This window comes from Aotus nancymaae, unplaced genomic scaffold (genome assembly GCF_030222135.1).
Source record: "Aotus nancymaae isolate 86718 unplaced genomic scaffold, 86718_ANA_hifiasm-v0.15.2.pri h1tg000040l, whole genome shotgun sequence".
Taxonomy (NCBI): domain Eukaryota; kingdom Metazoa; phylum Chordata; class Mammalia; order Primates; family Aotidae; genus Aotus; species Aotus nancymaae.
In genome coordinates, this window is record NW_026988454.1 from 70,338,178 (window position 1) to 70,359,029 (window position 20,852).

Here is a 20,852-nt window from a genome sequence, read left to right on the forward strand (position 1 = left end):
ATGAGGTTATAGGAGTAGATTGAAGGACAGGAGGCAATGAAGAAGTCAGTGTCAAAGGAGATTGATCCACCATTGCCTGAGCCCAGTTCTTTAATATCTTATCTGATGATAGACTGAAGGCTACAGAAATGTTTGATAAAGCATTGACTTGAAGATTGAGTACTTGTAAGAGTCCAGTTAAGAGATTAACATTATAGTAGTAATGATGAGACACAACATTGACTGCAGTGTGTGATAGATTCTCTTAGAGTACACGAGTGCTTACAGAAAGAAAATAACCTTGGCTCAAATCAGTTTGAAAGCCAGAGAGTTCCACAGCATTCCTAAAAGATTACTAATTTCTTGAAGTTACAGGGCAGATACTACTGAAAAATCATCTTTCTCCTCTAATTGTGGCTTTTCCCCAGACACCTCCTATTGGCAAAGCCTAGCATCAAATCAACTGGCAAAGAAATAAAGGAGTTTGCAGAATTTAGGTCTAGCACTACAAACTAAGTGAAAAGGCAAGTGGATTTGGCTCTGAGAGCCAATAATACATGGGCTTGAGGCCACCCTATAGCTGGAACAGATAACCAGCTTGAAATTGAAAGAAGTAAATCCAATTCTAACTGGAAAAATATCATAGCTTGCTCTGTGATTCATAATAAGAACGTTGCCATTTGTGTAAAAAGGGGTAAAAAAATATATGATTTAACTACTTAGCTTGGTGAGTATAAAAAGTATTACCTTAAATAGTGCTACATGTAGATCATCACCAATTTATGCAATTTCAGAGATGAAAAATTTTTTTTTTTGGTTTTGTTTTCTAGTCCGTCTTACCTTTGGCATGTCTGGATTACAGAGCATTTCTATTACTCCACTAAATTCAAGCCAAAATCCTTTATTTTGGGATAATGTGCTCACATGAGAGTAGAATAGGAACTTAAGGAGAAGTTAATTAAGTAAAGTCAATTTTGAAAAATAGCCACAAGCTTGCTGGTTTTTTATTGGGCAAATGTACTGACTCCTTGAGCTCTTGGTTTTCTTACCTGCAAAAGTCTTAAGGAGTCAGTACATTTGCCCAATAAAAAACCAGCAAGCTTGTGGCTACTTTTCAAAATTGACTCATTTGATCACCTGATGCCTGTTGTCCAACTCTTCCTTAACCTTACTGCTTTCCTTCAATGCTATATGTTAATAAATCCCCAACTTTAGTAAGGGGAGAGAGACAGATTTGAGACTGGTTTCCCATCTCTCTGGCTGACATCACAAATCATAATGCCTTTCTTCTCTTACAATACTCCTTGTTTCAGTTATTGGCTTTCCGTGCAGCAAGTTATATGACCTAGGTCAAATACCTTGCATTTGGCAGCAATAGCAGCATTCATTATTCACAATAACCAAAAGGTGAGACAGCCCAAATGACCATCAATAGATAAACAAATGACAAAATATGGTTTATATATACAATGATATATCCAGTCAATAAAAGGAATAAAGTTCTGACACATAATATATATATACCATGGATGACCCTTGCAAACAAGCTAACTGAAATAAACTAGTTAAAAAAAGAGAAATACTGCATGGTTCCACTTGTATGAGGTACCTAAAGTCGTCAAATTCATGGAAACAGAAAGTAGAATAGTGATTCTCAGGGCCTGGGGGAGAAGGAATAGGGAGTTATTGGTTAATGGAGTTTTCTGCTTGGGAAGATGAGAAAGTTCTCAAGATCAATGATGGTGATGGTTGCACAAAAATGTGAATGTACTTAATGCCACGGAACTATACACTTAAAAATGGTTAAAACGGTAAAGTTTATATAACATATATGGTTTTAAATTTCGACTTTTATTTTAGATACAGGGGATACACATGTAGGATTGTTAAAAAGGTATATTGGCCCCAGGTAGTAACAATAGTACCCAATAAGTAGTTTTTCAACCCATGCCACCCATCCTCCCTCCATTCTCTAGTAGTCCATGGTGTCTGTTATTCCCACGTTTATGACCATGTGTGCTCAGTGTTTAGCTACCACTTATAAGAGAGAACATGTAGTCTTTGGTTTTCTGTTCCTGAGTTAATTCACTTAAGATTACGGCCTCCAGTTCTATCCATTTTGCTGCAAATGACATGATTTTATTATTTCTATGGTTGTATAGTGTTTCATGATGTACATGCACATTTTCTTTATTCTGTTCACCATTGATGGATACCTAGATTGATTCCATGTCTTTCTGCTGTGAATAGTGTGATAATGAACATATGAGTATGTGGTTGTTTTTGTTTGGTATGATGATCTATTTTCCTTTAGGTACATGCCCAGTAATGGGATTACTGGCTCTGTTTTAAGTTCTTTGAGAAACTTACAAACTTCTTTTCACAGCAGTTGACCTAATTTACATTCCCACCAACTATATATGCATTTATTGTTTTTCGACTTTTTAATATAGCTATTCTGACTGATATGAAATGGTATCTCATTGTGGTTTTGATTTGCATTTCTCTGATGATTAGTGATGATGAGCATTTTGCAATCTGTTGTTGGCTATTGTATATCTTCTCTGAGAAGTTCTCTGCCCATTTTCTAGTGATTTTTTTTCTAGTTGATTTAAGTTCCTAATATATTCTGGATATTAATAGACCTTGCATAGTTTGTAAATATTTTCTCCCATTCTGTAAGTTGTCTGTTTACTCTGTTGATGGTTAAATTTGCTATGCAGATTAAATTTCAAATTTCAGTTCTTTAGTTTAATTAGGTCCTTTGCAACAACAAAAAAATGAAATTGACAAATGGGACCTAATTAATTAAGAACTGAAATTTGAGAAACTAATTCCCCAAAAGCAATTGCAAAAAAAAAAAAAAAAAAAATGGCAAATGGGACCTAATTAAATGAAAGAACTGAAATTTCTCATGAATTAGTTAATTTTTCATGGACTAGTTAGTTTCTCAAATTTCAGGTCTTTAGTTTAATTAGGTACCATTTATCATTGCATTTTTGTTGTTGTTGTTGCAATTGCTTTTAGAGAAGTAGCCAAAAATTATTTGCCAAGACCAATGTCGAGAGCAGTGTTTCCTAGGTTTTCACCTAAGGTTTTTCACCTATGAGATCTTACATTTAAGTATTTAATCCATCCTGCTTTAATTTTTGTATATGGTGAAAGGTAAGGATTTAGTTTCATTCTTCTGCATATGGCTAGTCAGCTATCCTGGCACCATTTATTTAATGGAGAATCATTTCCCCATTGCTTGTTTTTGTTTACTTTGTTGAAGATCAGATGGTTGTAGATGTATGACATTATTTCTGGGCTCTCTGTTTTGTTTCATTGGTCTATGTCTGTTTTTGTAATAGTACCCTGCTTTTATAGTTACTGTTGCCTTGTAGTATAGTTTGAAGTTGGGTAATATGATGCCTCCAGCTTTGTTCTTTTTGCTTAGGATTGCCTTGTCTATTTGAGCTCTTTTTTGGTTTCATATAAATTTTAAAAGTATTTTTCTAACTCTGTGAAGAATTTCAGTAGTGTTTTGTGGTGCTCCTTATATGGATCTTTCACCTCCTTAGTTAGCTGTATTCCTAGGTATTTTGTTTTGTTTGTGGCTATTGTAAAAGGGACTGTGTTCTTGATTTATCTCTCAGCCTGGATATTATCATTGTACAGAAATGTTACTGAATTTTGTACATTGAGTTTGTATCCTGAAATCTTGCTAAAATTGTTTATCAGTTCTGGTAGTCTTTCAGCAGAGTCTTTGGGGTTTTCTAAGTATAAGATAATATCATCAGCAAAGAGAGATAGTTTGACTTATTCTTTTCCTATTTGGATACTATTTATTTTTTTCCTCTTGTCTAATTGTTCTGTCTAGGATTTCCAGTCCTATGATGAATAGGAGTGGTGAGAGTGGGTATTCTTGCCTTGTTCTAGGTCTCAAGGGGAATAGTTCTAGGTTTTGCCTGTTCACTATGATGTTGGCTGTGAGTCTGTCATAGACAGCTCTTATTATTTTGAGGTATATTCCATTGATGTCTGGTTTGTTGAGAGTTTTTAATCATGAAGAGATATTGGATTTTACTGAAAGCTTTTCTACATCTATCAAGATAATCATATGGTTTTTGCTTTTAATTCTGTTTATGTGGTGAAGCATATTTATTGACTTGTACATAGCAAACCAACCTTTCATCCCAGGAATAAAGCTTTCTTGATCATAGTGAACTAATTTTTTGATGTGCTGATGGATTTGTTTGCTAGTGTTTTGTTGGGGAATTTTTAAATGTATGTTCCTCAGGGATATTTGCCTGATGTTTTCTTTCTGTGTTGTATCTCTGTCAGATTTTTGTATTTAGCTGATGCTGGCTTCAAAGAAGGAGTTAGGAAGGAGTTCTCCTCAATTTTTTTGAAGCAGATTCAGTAGGATCGATAGCAGTTATACTTTGTACATCCGGTAGAATTAGGTTGTGAATCCACCTGGTCCAGGGCTCTTTTTGGTTGGTAGGTTCTTTATTATTGATTCAATTTCAGAACTTGATATTGGTCTATTCAGAGTTTCAATCTCTTCCTCATTCAATCTAACAAGATTGTGTGTTTTCAGGAATTTATCAATTTTCTCTAGGGTTTCTAATTTGTGTGCAAAATGTTGAATAGTAATCTCTGAGGATGTTTTGTATGTCTGAGGGGTCAATTGTAATATTATTTTTGCCATTTCTGATGGTACTTATTTGGATCTTCTCTCTCTCTCTTTTTTTTTTTTTGCCTTTGTTAATCCAACTAGCAGTCTATCAGTCCTATTTGTATTTCTGAAGAACCTATTTATGGCTTCATTGATCTTTTTAATTTAAATTTACTTTTTTCTTTTCATAGTGATGGGGTCTTGCTATGTTGCCCAAGCTGCTCTCAAACTCCTAGTTTTAAGCAATTCTCCCATATCAGCCACCCAAAGTGCTGGGATTACATGCATAAGCCACCACACCCGACCTCATTAATCTTTTGTATGGATTTTTGCATCTTAACTTCATTAAGTTTTTCTCTAAGTTTATTTATTAATTTTCTTTTTTTTCTTTTTTTTAAATTGCATTTTAGGTTTTGGGGTACATGTGAAGAACATGCAAGATTGTTGCATAAGTACATACGTGGTAGTGTGATTTGCTGCCTTCCTCCCCTTCACCTATATCTGGCATTTCTCCCCATGCTATCTCTCCCCAACTCCCCACCCCCTGCTGTCCCTCCCCTATTTCCCCCCAACAGACCCCAGTGTGTAGTGCTCCCCTCCCTGTGTCCATGTATTCTCATTGTTCAACACCCGCCTATGAGTGAGAACATGCGGTGTTTGATTTTGTGTCCTTGTGTCAGTTTTCTGAGAATGATGGTTGCCAGGTTCATCCGTGTCCCTACAAAGGACACGAGCTCATTGTTTTTTATGGCTGCATAATATTCCATGGTGTATATGTGCCACATTTTCCCTGTCCAGTCTATCATCGATGGGCATTTGGGTTGGTTCCAGGTCTTTGCTATTGTAAACAGTGCTGCAATGAACATTCGTGTGCATGTGTCCTTATAGTAGAACGATTTATACTCCTTTGGATATATACCCAGTAATGGGATTGCTGGGTCAAATGGAATTTCTATTTCTAGGTCCTTGAGGAATCGCCACACTGTCTTCCACAATCGTTGGACTAATTTACACTCCCAACAGTGTAAAAGTGTTCCTATTTCTCCACATCCTCTCCAGCATCTGTTGTCTCCCGATTTTTTAATGATCACCATTCTAACTGGCATGAGATGGTATCTCAATGTAGTTTTGATTTGCATTTCTCTAATGACCAGTGATGATGAGCATTTTTTCATATGTTTGTTGGCCTCATGTATGTCTTCTTTTGTAAAGTATCTGTTCATATCCTTTGCCCACTTTTGAATGGGCTTGTTTTTTTCTTGTAAATCTGTTTTAGTTCTTTGTAAATTCTGGGTATCAGCCCTTTGTCAGATGGGTAGATTGTAAAAATTTTTTCCCATTCTGTTGGTTGCCGATTCACTCTAATGACTGTTTCTTTTGCCGTGCAGAAGCTGTGGAGTTTGATTAGGTCCCATTTGTCTATTTTGGCTTTTGTTGCCAATGCTTTTGGTGTTTTGGTCATGAAGTCCTTGCCTACGCCTATGTCCTGAATGGTAAAAATATGGAACGCTTCATGAATTTGCATGTCATCCTTGCACAGTGGCCATGCTAATCTTCTCTGTATCATTCCAATTTTAGTATATGTGCTGCCAAAGTGAGCACTATTTATTTATTTTCTTATGCTAGCTTTGGGGTTGGTTTGCTCTTTCTTTTTTTTCAAGTTTGTTTAGATTCAATGTTAGATTGTTAATTTGAGATCTTTCTACTTTCTTGCTGAAAATCTTCAGGGATATAAGTTTTCCCCTTAACACTGCTTTGGCTGCATCCTAGAGATTTTGTTAAGTTCTGTCCCTATTTTCATTAATTTCAAAGAATTTTTTGATTTCTGACTTAATTTCAATGTTTACAAACAAGTTATTAAAAAAGCAAATTGTTTAATTCCTATGTATTTGTATAGTTTTGAGAGATCTTGATTCTATTTTTATTTACTGTGGTCCACAAGTATGCTTGGTATGATTTCGAGTTTTTTAATTTATTGAGATTTTCTCTATGATCAAGCAGGTGGTTGATCTTAGAATACATTCTGTGTGTAGATGAGAATATATATTCTGTGGTTGTTCGGTAGAGTGTTCTGTAGATGTCTATTAGGTCCAGTTAGTCAAATGTTGAGTTTAAATCCAGAATTTGTTAGTTTTCTGACTTGATGATCTGTCTGATACTGTCAATGGGGTGTTGAAGTATCCCACTATTATTGTATTTTTGGCTAAGCCTTTTTTTTTTAGGTCAAGAAGAACTTGTTTTATGAATCTAGGTATTCAATTGTTAGGTGCATATATATTTAGGATAGTTAAGGCTACTTGTTGGATTGTACCCTTTATAATTATGTAATGCCTTTAATTGTCCTTCTTAATTTTTATTGGTTTAAAGCCTGTATTTTTCTGATATGAGAATAGCTACTTCTGTTCTCTTTTGTTTACCATTTCCATGGTAAACATTTATCTATCCTTTTATTTTGAGCCTGTGGCTGTCATTACATGTGAGATGAATCTCTTGAATGACAGATGGCTGAGTCATTTTTGTTTACCAAGATGGTCACTCTGCATCTTTTAAATGGGATGTTTAGCCCATTTAAGGGTACTATTGATATATGTGATTTTGATCTTGTCACTGTGTTAGCTGGCTGTTATGTAGACTAGATTGCATAGTTGCTTTGTAGTGCCTGTGGGCTATGTGCGTAAGTGTATTTTTGTGGTAGCAGGTGTTATTCTTTTGATTTCATGTTTAGCACTCACTTCAGAACCTCTTATAAAGCTGGTCTAGTTGAAATGTATTCTATCAGCATTTGCATATCTGATAAGGATTTTATTTCTTCTTATGAAGCTTAGTTTGGCAGGATATAAAATTCTTGGTTGAAATTTCTTTTCTTTAAGGACATTGAAAGTAGGTCCCCAATATCTTTCAGCTTGTAAGGTTTCTGCTTAGAGGTCTGGTACTAGCCTGATGGATCCCTGTACATAACTTGACCTTTTTCTCTAGCTGCCTTTAAGATTTTTTTCTTCTGTGTTGACCTCAGTGAGTCTGATGACTATGCATCTTGGGGATTGGACATCTTGTGTAATATCTAGGTGGAGTTCTCTGTATTTCTTGGATTTGCCTGTCAGTCTCTTAGTAAGATAAGGAAAATTTTCATGAACTATATATCTTCAAATATATTTTCCAAGTTTCTTATTCTTTCTCCTTTCTCAGAAATGCTAATGAGTCATAGATTTGGTCTCTTTCCATAATCTCATATTTCTCAGAGATTTTGTTCATTTTTATTAACTCGTTTCTCTTTATTTTTGTCTGAGTTGATTCAAAGAACCAGTCTTCAAGCTCTAGATTCTTTCTTCAGCATGGTCTATTCTGCTGTTAATACTTCCAGTTGTATTATGAAATTCTTGTAGTGAGTTTTTCAGCTCTAGAAGTTCAGTTTGGTTCTTTCTTAAGATTGTTATTTTGCAGCCTGGGCAACATAGAAAAATGCTTTCTCTACAAAAAATACAAAAAATTAGCCAGGTGCCATCATGTGTACCTGCAGTCTAGCTACTCTGGAGGGTGAGATCACCTGAGCCCAGCAGGTTGAGGCTGCAGTGAGCCCTGATTGTGTGACCACACTCTAGCCTGGGTGACAGAGTGAGACCTTGTCTCAAAGAAAAAATAAAAAAATGATGGCTATTTTGTCTTTCAGCTCTTGGACCATCTCACTGGATTCTGTGGGTTCCTTTGATCGTGTTTCAACTTTCTCCTGAATCTTGATGACTTTCCCTGCCATCCAGCTTTTGAAATCTATGCCTGCCATTTCAGCCACTTTAGAATGGTTAAGAACCATTTCTGGGGAGCTAGTGAACTCATCTGGAGGTAAGGGGACTCATTTGGAGGTAAGGGAATGCTTTTTAGATTGCCTGAAATTTCTTGTGCTGATTCTTTCTCATCTGGGAGAATTGGTATTCCTTTAACTGTGGTTTAAGTTGAGTACATTCAATTGGCTTCATTTATGGATGCTTCTAGATGGCCAGGGCTCTGTAAAGGATCTTTATATGTGGGTCAGTTCTTGCCCTTGGATCCACAGGTGTATACATTAGCTAGATAAATTTTTGGTGTTGTAGCTTGGGCTGGAATCCAGTAGATGGCACTTAAGAATAATGGCCAGTAGCTAAGCTAATACCCAGTCATGTGGCTCTTTTGTACTACCTTGTATTCGTAGACTTTCTCTGTGGTGGCAAGGGAAACAACTCCCTCACCATGTCTACTCCTGGACCTTGGGGGAACCCCTCTGATGGCTGGTGCTGCATCTACATGTTTTTTGTTAGGGCCTCCATGTGGCAGGGCCCCCTTGGGCAGAGGCTGTGGTAGGGAGATATGAACATGCTCTCTGAAATGGCCTTGAGGAGGGAGGCACACTCTGTTCCCTCACTGTCCCAGGAATCTGTGCATCTCACCCTTCTCAGTGTTCTGAGGATGAGAGCTCCTCCTCCACTTGAGTGCCAGCCACAGATCTTGGCTTTGTACTCTTTAACTGCCTGCTACAGCCCTGGCAGCACTGGGATGTTGGCTTGGGTCTGGGTTCTAGTAGGAATGAGAGATCCAGTGTGCTCCAGTGTCCCCAGGAAAGTACTCAGGTGCAGCAACTCACTAAGGGCGTGCACCCACTCCTGCAGGGAAGCTAGGCATAGACCCTATGAGGGAACAGCAGGCAGAAGAGGTTGCAGAGCAGATGCCTTCAGTCCTGTGGTGAAGCTGGACCCGCTCTCTCCTGGCTTAGAGATCAGCTTGGGACTGCACCTCCTGGAGGGAAATGGTGAACCCTGGGGGATGGGCTTCTGTGGTTGCTCTCTGCTGGAGAACCAAGTGTACAAAAGCTCCTAGACTCCATGCCGTCCAAAGGCCTGTCTCTGCCTGCTCTTTAGGGAGATCCCCCTGCTAGCTGACATGTCCTTGGGGGATACAGAGTCTCCTGTAGCTAGGATTCCAGAGGTCTGCAGCAAGAGTGAGCTGTCCCTTAGTTCCCTCACTCACCCCTTTCTCAGAAGCCAATTGGAGCTGGAACTGGCCCTGGCTTCGGGTATCCTGCACAGGATTCCCAGCTTCATCCCTCTTCTGCCTTGGTTCCTGCATCACTTCTCCATCCACTCGCAGCATTTTCTCTCTGAAGATCTTCCTGAATTATGACGGTTTACTTGATAATTTTGTCTCTCTCAGTAGGAGTGGCATTTTTGTGACTGCATCTAGTTGGTCACCTTTTCTCTGTGTTCAATTTGGAGAATGTTTAGGACATGTTTCGCTGGACAGCTCTTTAAAGCACACTGCTGAGCACTTCTACTGGACCCATTTTGAGACTGACATTGCAGAGCTCTTGAGAAAATAAATGTGGGATACAGCTTGAATAGAGATTCTCATTTCAATATTTGTCATTTAAAGTGTTCCTCATTATTATTAATATAAAATGAAAATGCCATACCCACAGTTGTTCTGCTAATCATTTTCTCTACCGAGCTAAAGACTCACAGAAATGGGATTTTTATGGTAGCCTCCAGAGACACTGAAGTGACAGTGCTATCTGCCTTCCAAATACGAATGTGTCTATCACTGGCAAAATGAATTAGTATGACTAAAACTCAAATGAATTTTATTTCTACCTCCCTCCTCTCTCTAGAGTAGTTATCTCATTTTATTGTTATTGCTTTATAAATTTCCTGCTTTTGACATTGTAAGCTAAGCAAGGATACAGTCTATATGTATGTTATTTTACATAGTTTTCACAGTACTTAGTACAATATCTGGTTCATGGTAAATTGTTAATAAGTATTATTTATTGAATGTGTATGTGAATGAATTATAAAATGAATCATACCATGATCTCAGTTGCTAAAACAATGCACTATTAAATGGAGGGCAAAAATTTTACACTAGAGAACTAAAGCCCACAATATGAATAATTAAATGATCCATTCTCAAACAATGGTCAATGACTGAGCAAGCAATATTCAACCTGTTAGGAAATTTTAAAGTTTGGTAATTGATTAATTATCATTCAAAAAGCACTTATGAATACCTATTATATACTAGTTCCTGGGATAAGCTCTAGGAGAGTAATTTCTAACAGAAGCAGTACCCAACTTCCACCCCCATCCTCAGTTGTGTTTTGCAATTTATTTGATTTTTCTTTTTGTTGTCAATCATGATATTTTGTGGCCAGGAGCCAAGAATTCTAGATATCTTACAATTTGTAGGATAGTCCTTCACAATGAAGAATTATTCCAGGTGCTACAGGATTTTGAAATATTTTGCAAGACATTTAAGTACTGTATTTCATTCAATATAGGATAGCATTGATTTTAAGATGTACTATAATTTTATATGTAACTGAGAAGAAAGAATCCTGAGAATAATACTATGACACAGCTCCTTCAGTATAGTTCTGCACAGCACACACATCAGTCTCAACAGCTCTTTTTCTTCTGAAATTTCTTTAAACTACTCTGAGTGGTCTACAAATTTTCCTCCTTTTCATTATGCAGATGGATCTACAAATTCTGCCTTCTGTTGCACTGAATAGCGTATCATAGTTTATCTTTGCATATATTTCATTAAGAAAATGTAAGATGACATTTATTTATGGTGTCTTGTTTTTTAATAAAAAATGTGCTCTGTAAAGCAGTTTGAGGTTTCTCTGGGAGAAATATTCAATAATAGTTATTCTTCCAATGACAAATACTTTGTAATTTCAAAATGATGTACACTGTCCTGCTTCCATGCTTGTGAATAATTATTTGTTTGAATGCTGATTCATAACATAATCTCTTTAAATGACATTATATATAGCAATTAAACTCAATACATGTAATACTTGCAAAGCAGATAACCCAATTGAAGTGATGAGAATATGAACAACTGATCAAGTTTCCTCATTTTGACTGCAACCTGGTTGAAATAGACTGTAAGAAGCCATTGACTCTAAGATGAATTTTCTAATTTCTAAAAGGTTAAAATGTGTCTAGAGACAATAGATGAAAGATTTGTTTTTGTAATTATTTGAGTCCAGAGTCTAAATCCATTTAACTCAAATATGCTGATTTTTTTCAAGAATGCAAATACACTATGTAAATCACAATAAAATTACCCTTTGCTTTGTTCAGAACTTACCAAGGTTATTCATCCTTCTGGAAAGGCTATTTGTGATACAGTATTTGAGTCTTTTAGGTCACATACCTGTAACTGCATTAGGAGCTACTGTATTCATTGTGCTTCTTCATATAGTTGTGAACATCTGACTAATTTAAGACTTGTCTTCCTCAATGATTTAGTCTCATTTATTATACATAATTTTCTTATTGCTCTTATGCTATGCTGAGGTCATTTTGTTGATTTATTTGAGAACAGAATGCTGATTTATAATATTTATAGAAATATACAAAACGTATTTCAAAAGGCTATAGCTACATTGTATATTGTGGTTAATAATATTTAAATACTGCTATAGTGATATTGTTTATATAACACTTGACATTCACTCACCTTCTTTATACAGATATAGGTTTGAAATGCTTGCATTTTTAAAGGGTATATAAACTTTCAGTCTTCTTATTTTTTCATACTGTTAGAATTTTTACACATTCTTAATCACATTAATGGTATTGTTTTTCTAAAAAGGTGGACCTTTTTTACTAAAAGAATTATCCCCAGTGGAAGCTGTTCTGAATGATGCATAGTAACTGATAGGATACTAATGGGGTTTTGATCTAGTTCTTTTTTCATTTGAAGCACAAACAAAAAATTTTCACCACGGCAGTCAGACCATCTCCAAAAGACTGATCAAACTCTGAAAATATGCAAAGGCATTTCAGATAGACATTTCTAATTTTAATAGTGAGATGAATGCTATAGCCTTCAATCTGAATAGCTTCAGCTTTGACATCACTAATTATCTTAACTTTTTGAATGTTCTGAACTTGGAGAAAGGTCTAATTAATTTTCAGTGCCTCAATGAGATTTAGGTATATATGAACATCTTCCAAAATATGTACAGGCACTTGGCTTCAGGTCTGTGATATATGGAATCAGGTGATGCTAAAAGGCACCCAGGACCCCACGTTTCCTGAATTTTGGTAAATTTTACTGTCCACCATTAAACTGGCAACTGACATGACACCAGAGCTATCAAAGGGAGATTTTTTTTGAGTTCTAAGCACACCTGATGATTCTTTTGTCACCATGGTTGGTTTTCATTGTCAATAACTTTTGGCAGTTGGTCTTCTTCTTAACCTGAACAATCAGAATTCATCTCTTTGCATTCTATCTCAAATGTCTCCACTGATGTCTGCCATAAGCTGGTTCCAAATCTGCATCTCCTGGTGGGGAATCCCAGACTGCCCAAAAAGATTTTGAGATCCATTGGCATTCCAGATTTTTACTCCCTTGGAGACAATTACTTAGCATCTGTGGGTAAATCGTATATATAACATAGTACCACAGTAACTGCTCCAAACACCTCTGCAGGATACACATTTGGTTGCCAGCAAAGAAAAGTCTTCTGTTCAAGGCGCTGCATGCTGAGCATGTAAGGGTGTTGGTGTGTCCTCCTCCTGAAGCCAGGTCAGAATGCGCTTGATCTTCCCTGGGTACTGCAGTTGGCCTCAGGAATGCAACTCTGGCCTCTGGTCCAAAAAGGTGAATGTCAAGAATGCCGTGCTCCACTCTTGCTGGAAAAGCCATCAAGCCTCTTGATATTTTGAGCATATTTTTATGGAGGATATATTAACTGTGGATCTCATTTTAGGAGAGTAAAAGGACTAAATATACTTATAAATAGGAGGACTTGGTCTGATAAGATTGAGAACCACTGAACATAGATACAGTATTCCTGCTAATAGTGTGATTGAAGGGTAGACAAAGACAATTGCAACAAAATGGGAAAACCGTTGCAATAGTGGTAAGCACATAGTGCTATAAAAGCACGCAGGAGGGCACTTAGGATAGACTGGGGAAGGGCCAGGCAGGGCTCCCTAGGGGAGGTGATTTTTTAACTGATGTATAGAAAGATTTGGAGTTATCCAGGTAAATAGGGATAATTCTAGGTAGATGAAAAATGCCTTGGAACTGTGAGATGGCACAGCATTTATACAGATCTACAAATGGATCCAGCAGTTGGATCAAGGGAAACAGTAGTGTTTTGATTAGATAAGATGCCAAACTGTTCGTAGGCAATTCTTGCTCCTCCCTCCTGAGACTCCATTAAAATGGAATAAATCATTTCCACCTCCCTCTTACTCCCATGCACAGTAAGTGTAAATCCACGAGAAAGAGAGAATGAGAGAGGGGATGTTAGTAGAAAGCTTGTTACAGTTTGTGAATGTAAGAAGTTAATAGAAGCAGAAATGTTATTTAAAATATTTTAAAATAAGTGTGATGCAGGGTCCAAGCAATCAGAAATAACTGCCTGCTGTCATGCAGAAGAGTTTCCTGGGGACCCTCTGCTGAGCCAGTTGTGTGCATAGTCTCTGTCACCCCTTGACTTCTCTAGATGTACTCTCCACTAAACTTTTAGGGCTGAGAGGACTCCCTTGATTTTTGACTTCGTGATGGTTCAGCTAAAGGGGGTATCAGGGGTGTTAGGATCATTATTCTACTGTTCTTTCCCTGCTGGGCCATGGTTTTGTGTGCCTGCTATCCTCTACCTAGGACCACAGTTTCTGTAGGGTAATCCTCTTCTATAGCTGTAGCTCTCCTTGGTTACACCAATGGTTTCCTTTCTTGCCTCTTCAAGCTTAGAGTAGCTTTCTAATCTTGATGATTCTCGTGTCTTGCCCCATCCCTTGTTGGTTGATTTCCCTTAACCCTCTTCATGCTGCCGTAAATGATCTCTTCATTAAATCCTTCAATGATCCCATTTTCCGTGTACCATCTGCTTCCTGTGAAGTGTTTGTGTGGGTTCATGTGAAAAGGGGGCTTCCCAAGGAGAGGACATGGTGGTAGGGGGTGTACAGGGATTCTGGAGTGCTAGCTAATAACCAAGAAGGACAATAGTATTTCTATTTCATGAGCTGCCATGGCTAAACTGGTGAATGTCAGTTAAGTATCAGTTCTGGATAGGATAAAGAGTAGAAGTGATACAGAAGAGGAAGGCTTTTGTTTGTCCCCTCAAATGCACAAAGGGTCAGGATGGTATATATTTCAGGATATACAAAGTAAAGTCTAGAACTATAAATGATACAAACAAAGGAATGGCTTACATGTCTGAATACGGAACTGGAACTTCAACTCTTACTTCTATCCCTGTGTACATTGAACCAATAACTAGACATGTAGCTTTCATACAAGAGATTGTAGGTTATTTCTCTATAGGAATTAAATAATGAATATTTGAGATTAAGGGAAAATTCAGGAATATTGATTATAAAGCTGCACTCAAGGATGATTAATCTCTATTCCTTTATTCCCATTCAATTTTAATTACACATATTCCAGTCAGGAGCCTGGAGAACTCTTCTATAAAATAGAATGGCTCCTGGGAAATGTTTTTCACATATCGATGTTTAGAAATTACCAGTGAAAGTGTGGCTCCCACCCACTCAATCCAAAGTGAAACATGTGAGTTGACATACCTCATCCATATTAGAAAGCTGCCTGTTAGCTTTGTAAGTTTTCATTTTTAATATGTATTTAAACCAAAGATCTCTTGGCATAAAAGTAAAGCCTCATAAATTAAAAACAAACAAGCAAAATAAACATGCAGAGAAAGTGCCTAGAGCAAAAAATGCATAAATCAGAATTAACTGCTCCCAAATAAAAATTTCACAGCTCCCATTAATATTTTAAGGTTTGTGAGAACATATTGTAACTATTAAAATGTCCCAGAAAACAACTTTAAAAATCAACATACAGGTAAGTCAAAAAAATCAGGTGGTCAGAATAAAAAAAAAAGAAGGTTTGGAACATAAAATTAAGAAAATTTCTCAAAATACAATAAAAATACAGGTGAGGACTTCCATCAAGATGGCCAAATAGGAACAGCTCTGGAGTGCAGTTCCCAGCAAGAGCAACGCAGAAGGTGAATGATCACATTTCCAACCGAGGTACCAGTTCATCTCAGTGAGACTGGTTGGACAGTGGGTATAGCCTAAGGAGGGCAAACCGAGGCAGGGTGGGTTGCTGCCTCACTTGGGAAGTGCAATGGGCTAGAGGACGCCCCCTCCTACCCAGCAGAGGCCATCAGGGACTTTTCCGGCCACTCCGGCACTCCAGTTCAGGTACTGCACTTCTCCCATGGTCTTTATAGCCCACAGACCAGGAGGTTCCCACTAGGCCAACAAGCGCCACAGGTTTCCAGCAAAAATCTGGGTGGCCATTTTAGCTGGTGTCTGGAATGCTTGTGAGACAGAACTACCCATTCCCCTGAAAAAAAGGACTGGGAGCCAAGTGATCTGGCTCAGCAGGTCCCACCCCTACAAAGACCAGCAAACTGAAACCCACTGGCTTGAAATTTTCGCAGCCAGCACAGTAGTTTGAGCTCAACCTGGGATGGTCTAGCTCAGTGGGGGTAAGGGCATCTGCCATTACCAAGGCAGTTCTAACCTTACCTGTGTAAACAAAATTGCAAGAAAGTTTACACAGCAGCTGGGCGGAGCCCATGGCAGCTCAGCAATGCCTCTGCTGGCAGACTGTGACTAGACTCCCTCCTTGCTGGGCAGAGCATCTCTGAAAAAAGGCAGCAGCCCATCAGGGAGTTACAAATAAAGAGGGTACCCTTCTGGGATGAAGCTACCAGAGGAAGGAACAGGCAGCAATCCTTGCTGTTCTGCAGCCTCCACAGGTGGTTCCCAGGCAAGCAAGATCTGGAGTGGACCTCCAGCAATCCTGCAGGAGGGGCCTGACTGTTAGAAGGAAAACTAAAAAACACAAAGAAATAGCTTCAATATTAACAAAAAGGATATCCACTCAGAGACCCCATCAGAAAGTCATCAACTTCAAAGACCAAAAGTAGATAAATCCATGAATATGGGAAGAAACTAGTGCAAAAAGGATGAAATAAAAAACCAGAATGCCTCTCCTCCTCCAAGGGATCATAACTCCTCACCAGCAAGGGAACAAAATTCTGGATGGAGAATGAATTTGACGAACTGACAGAAGCAGACTTCAGAAGGTAGGTAATAACAAACTTCTCTGAGCTAAAAAAACATGTTCTAAACCAATGCAAAGAAACTATGAACCTTGAAAAAAGGATAGATGAAATGCTGACTAGAATAACCAGCTTAGTGAAGAACATAAGTGACTTGATGGAGATGAAAAACAGCATGAAAACTTCACAAAGCATACACAAGTTTCAGTAGACCAATCAATCAAGTAGAAGAAAGGATATCAGAGATTGAGGATCAACTCATTAAAATAAAATGAGAAGGAAAGATTAGAGAAAAAAAGAGTGAAAAAAATGAACAAAACCTCCAAGAAATATGGGATTATGTAAAAAGACCTAATCTGTGTTTGATTGGTGTACCTGAATGTGATTGGGAGAATAAATCCAAGTGGGAAAACACTCTTCAGGATATTATCCAGGAGAACTTCCCCAACATAGCAAGGTAGGCCAACATTCAAATCCAGGAAATACAGAGAACACCACAAAGGTATTCCTCAAGAAGAGCAACTCCAAGGCACATAATTGTCAGATTCACCAGGGTTGGAATGATGGAAAAAATGCTAAGGGCAGCCAGAGAGAAAGGTTGGGTTACACACAAAGGGAAGCCCATCAGTCTCACAGCAGTTCTCTTGGCAGAAACCCTACAAGCCAGAAGAGAGTGGGGGCCAATATTGAACGAACTTAAATAAAAGAACTTTCAACCAGAATTTCATATCCAGCCAAGCTAAACTTTATAAGTGAAGGAAAAATAAAATCCTTTATGGACAAGCAATTGCTGAGAGATTTCATCACCACCAGGCCTGCCTTACAAGAGAACCAGTAAACACGGAAAGGAACAACTAGTACAAGCCACTCCAAAAACGTACCAAATGGTAAAGACCATCAACACAATGAAGAATCTGCATCAACTAATGGGCAAAACAACCAGCTAGCATCAAAATGGCAGGATCAAATTCACACATAACAATAGTAACCTTAAATGTAAACGGGCTAAATGCCCCAATCAAAAGACACAGACTGGCAAATTTGATAGAAAGTCAAGACCCATCAGTGTGCTGTATTCAGGAGACCCGTCTCACATACAAAGACACACATAGACTTAAAATAAAGGGATGAAGGAAGATTTACCAAGCAAATGGAGAGCAAAGAACAAAACAAAACGAAACAAAACAAAACAAAAACAGGTGTTGCAATCCTAGTCTCTGTTAAAAAAGACTTTAAACCAACAAAGATCAAAAGTGAAAAATAAGGGCATTACATAATTGTAAAGGATCAATGGTAAAAGGTAGAAGACCTAACTATCCTAAATATATATGCTTCCAGTACAGGAGGACTCCGATACATAAAGCAAGCTCTTAATGACCTAAGAAGAGACTTAGACTCCCACACAATAATAGTGGGAGACTTTAACACTTCACTGTCAATATTAGACAGATCAACGAGACAGAAAATTTACAAGGATATCCAGGACTTGAACTCAGATCTGGACCAAGCAGACCTAATAGACATCTACAGAGCTCTCCACCCCAATTCCATAGAATATACATTCTTCTCAGCAGTACATCAGATTTACTCTAAAATTACACATAATTGGAAGTAAATCACTCTTCAGCAAATGCGAAAGAACGGAAATCATAACAACAAATCTCTCAGACCACAGTTTAGTCAAATTAGAACTCAGGATTAAGAAACTCACTCAAAACCACACAATTACATGGAGACTGAACAACCTGCTACTGAATGACTACTGGCTAAATAGTGAAATAAAGGTAGAAATAAAGGTGTTCTTCGAAACCAATGATAACAAAGACATAATGTACCAGAATCTCTGGGACACATTTAAAGAAGTGTCTGGAGGGAAATTTATAGCACTAAATGCCCACATGAGAAACAACAAAAGATCTAAAATAGACACCCTATTGTCACAGTTAAAAGAACTAGAGGAGCAAGATCAAACAAATTCAAAAGCTAGCAGAAGACAAGTAATAACTAAGATCAGAGCAGAACTGAAGGAGATAGAGACACAAAATAACCTTCAAAAAATCAATAAATCCAGGAGCTGGTTTTTTAAAAAGATCAGAAAAAGTAGACTGCTAGCTAGACTAATAAAAAAGGAAAAGAGAGAAGAATCGAATAGGTGCAATAAAAAATGATAAAGGGGATATTACCACCGATTCTACAGAAATACAAACTACCACCAGAGATTACTATAAACATCTGTGCACATAAACCAGTAAATCTAGAAGAAATTGGTAAGTTCCTGGACACTTACACCCTCCAAGGACTAAACCAGGAAGAAGTTGAAATCCTGAATAGACCAATAACAAGGGCTGAAGTTGAGGCAGCAAGTAATAGCCTACCAACCAAAAAAAGTCCAGGTCCAGACAGGTTCACAGCCGAATAATACCAGACATTCAAATAGGAGATGGTACCATTCCTTCTGAAACTACTTCAAACAATACAAAAAGAGGGAATCCTCCCTAACTCATTTTAAGAGACCAAAATCCTGATACCAAAACCTGGCAGAGACACAACTAAGAAAGAAAATTTCAGGCCAATATCCATGATGAATATCAATGCAAAAATCTTCAATAAAACACTGGCAAACTGAATGCAACAGTACATCAAAAAGCTTATCCATCACGATCAAGTAGGCTTTATCCCTGGGATGCAAGGCTGTTCAACATATGCAAATCTATAAATGTAATCCATCACATAAACAAAACCAAAGACAAAAACCACATGATTATCTCAACAGATGCAGAGAAGGCCTATGACAAAATTCAACAGCCTTTATGCTAAAAACCCTCAATAAACTAGGTATCGATGGAATGTATCTCAAAATAATAAAAGCTGTTTATGACAAACCCACAGCCAATATCATACTGAATGGGCAAAAATTGGAAGCATTTCCTTTGAAATCTGGCACTAGACCAGGGTGTCCTCTCTCACCATTCCTATTTAACATAGTATTGGAAGTTCTAGCCAGAGCAGTCAGGCAAGAAAAAGAAATAAAGTGTATTCAATTAGGAAAAGAGGAAGTCAAATTTTCTCTATTTGCAGACTACATGATTGTATATGTTGAAGACCCCATCATCTCAGCCCAAAATCTCCTTAAGCCGATAAGCAACTTCAGCAAAGTCTCAGGATACAAAATCTATGTGCAAAAATCACAAGCATTCCTATACACCACGAACAGACAAACAGAAAGACAAATCGTGAGTGAACTCCCATTAACAACTGCTACAAAGAGAATAAAATACCTAGGAATACAACTAACAAGGGGCATGAGAAACCTCTTCAAGAACTACAAACCACTGCTCAAGGAAATGAGAGGATACAAACAATGGAAAAACATTCCATGCTCATGGTTAGGAAGAATCAATATTGTGAAAATGGAATACTGCCCAAAGTAATTTATAGATTCAATGCTATCCCCATCAAGCTACCTTTGACCTTCTTCACAGAACTGGAAAAAACAACCTTAAATTTCATATGGAACCAAAAAAGAGCTCATGGAGCCAAGATGATCCTAAGCAAAAAAGAACAAACCTGGAGGCATCATGCTACCTGACTTCAAACTATACTGCAAGCCTACATTAATCAAAGCAGCATGGTACGGATACCAAAACAGAGATATAGACCAATGGAACAGAACAGAGTCCTTGGAAGTAACGCCACAAATCTAAAACCATCTGATCTTTGACAAACCTGACAGAAACAAGCAATGGGGAAAGGAGTCCCTGTTTAATAAATGGTGTTGGGAAAACTGGCTAGCTATGTGCAGAAAGGTGAAACTGGACCCCTTCCTTACACCTTCTACAAAAATTAACTCAAGATGGATTAAAGATTTAAACATGAGACCTAACACCATAAAAACTCTAGAAGAAAACCTAGGCAATACCATTCAGGACATAGGCATAGGCAAGGACTTCATGACTAAAACACCAAAGGCAATGGCAACAAAAGCCAAAATAGACAAATGGGATTTAATTAAACTTAAGAGCTTCTGCACGGCAAAAGAAACAATCATTAGAGTGAACTGGCAACCAACAGAATGGGAAAAAAATTTTGCAATCTACCTGTCTGACAAAGGGCTAA

General features: G+C 37.7%; 1 non-coding gene across 1 annotated transcript; it reads right to left on the reverse strand.

The window, feature by feature from the left end:
* Positions 1 to 6,137: 6,137 nt before the first annotated feature.
* LOC135268481 (U6 spliceosomal RNA) lies at positions 6,138 to 6,244 on the reverse strand. The gene has a single exon (XR_010336798.1). It is a non-coding gene; the product is annotated as a U6 spliceosomal RNA (small nuclear RNA).
* Positions 6,245 to 20,852: the final 14,608 nt, after the last annotated feature.